Source organism: Branchiostoma belcheri, unplaced genomic scaffold, assembly GCF_001625305.1.
Source record: "Branchiostoma belcheri isolate BF01 breed outbred unplaced genomic scaffold, Haploidv18h27 scaffold8, whole genome shotgun sequence".
Lineage (NCBI taxonomy): Eukaryota > Metazoa > Chordata > Leptocardii > Amphioxiformes > Branchiostomatidae > Branchiostoma > Branchiostoma belcheri.
In genome coordinates, this window is record NW_017804464.1 from 952,354 (window position 1) to 954,365 (window position 2,012).

Consider the following 2,012-nt stretch of genomic DNA (forward strand, 5'->3'; position numbering starts at 1 on the left):
TGTGATACAGGCTTTTAGAATGGTTTTATTTGAGTTTTTTGGCTGTGTTATAGCAAATGTATTACTGTGTTAGTGTGCCGTGTTTACCACGTCTGGGCATGAGTCATCACAATGGAATGCAGGGCATCAACCAATAGGCATGCAGCTTTCCTCTATACTTCTTGCTGATTGGCTGTTGGGATTTAACTTGATTAACACCTGCACAGAGCATTTCCACCTGCACAGAGCATTTCTTGCTGATTGGCTGTTGGGATTCAACTTGATTAACACCTGCACAGAGCATTTCCATACTGACAGTATGTCTTTATTCAAGTGTTTTGGTAGGTATTTCAAGCTTTTCTGCTCCAGCATTGGAATGCGGGGCATAAACGTCTTTTTTTTTTTTAAATCAACAGTTTGCATTATGCAATTAAAAATCCTAACCAATAAAGTAGGGAATAGCTATCCAACTGTTGTTTTAGTTGTATGTTACTTCAGATTATAGTTATATCAATGTAAATCATTGTTTTCCCTTGTGTTTCTCATTCTTTCCCTGCCATGTCGTAAAATGTGGTGAACCCATCGCTATATTTGCTCCAAAGCAAATATTGGCCTTTCTAGTTTATGTACTGAATTTTGTTAGTTCTGTGCAGTAATACTGCTAAACTGGTACACACTTTTAATTTAACAAGGGTCTGCTGTAAATAAATACAATATGATTGTCTTTTCACTTATTAACTTGAATTGGTGGAAAATACATGTAGTAATATATTTGAATTGAACATGATGTCAAGTCCTTAACACTATATTTACCACTTAAGATCATACCTTTTTCCGCATGCAGTTGAGAAAGTTGTGGTGAACTGGTGTAGTCGACTCCTTCGTGCCAGAACACAGGTGCTCCCAGTGATGGTCTAAGTACTAGTAATTAAGTTTAGAACTTTTCCACTGACTGCTGACCATAAGATGAGGTGTATGTAGAGAACTCCAGTCATCTACACTACTTACACCAAACCTGGGTTTGGATCTTGAAAGTGGAATATTTAATTTGTAACTACTCTCTTGTTGTTTTTCTGACCAAACACAGGAAAAACAAGTCAGTTAACTGCATCGACAGTACTTCATACACACTTACACTCACTATCCGGTTCATTGTCTAAATACTAAATAATATTTGATATACAGCATAGGTTGTATGATGACGATTACTTGATTACTGTAAAAATTCACACTGTGATAGAAAACATACAAGCACCGTTAAATATAAACTTACTGTGTTAACACACAAACAGCTCTGCAATGAAAGTGATGTAGAAAATATAATAATGTCACAGCAAATGGCTCAGATAGATGATGAAGACAGATATAGTTGAAAACTCAAATTTCTTGAGTTGGAGAACAGTTTTTTTCTTAATAAAATATGTAACTTACCATCTCAGATAACCTTTCAATTACTATTTACCCTGGATAATGATTGTTCTGTCTGTTACAAGTACATACATGTATATACTATAAAGAAAACAAAACAAGCACTATTTTGATATTTTTCTTATTCCCATATCTCTCTAATGTGGACAGCACTTAATGAATGTTGCATAGGAAGTAAGATAGGAGCAAGACATATTCTATTAAACAAGATTCTTCAAAGAAAATTAATGCCATGGTTGCTTGAATACTACTGTTAGTCTTGGGTTCTGTATCCTGGGTCTGTGGACAAGTTTGCCTACGCCAAGAAACGTCTGTCATCTTTGCCGTCCAATAAGATATAAAATCTGCACTTACGGCCCAGGTAAACTCATACTTTTTAGCTACGTAGCGGGATTCGACACCCGCGCTCGCTGTGTAGCGGGGACCATGCAGTTAGTTTATCTAGAAAAATGGCGGGTTTTACCCATCATGCATTTCGCGCCGGTAATGGCGAATAGGCTTATTAAAAGTAGGTACTGCATTGAATTGTTTTGGTAGGTATGTCAAACTTTCCTGCTTAAGCATTGGAATGTGGGGCATAAACGCTTTTCTATCTTGAAAATCAA

General features: G+C 36.5%; 1 protein-coding gene across 1 annotated transcript in view; it reads right to left on the minus strand.

Moving 5' to 3' along the window:
* LOC109486362 (nipped-B-like protein) overlaps positions 1-2,012 on the minus strand; it is a 33,567-nt gene that overhangs the window by 19,685 nt on the left and 11,870 nt on the right. The gene's annotated exons all lie outside the window — the stretch shown is intronic.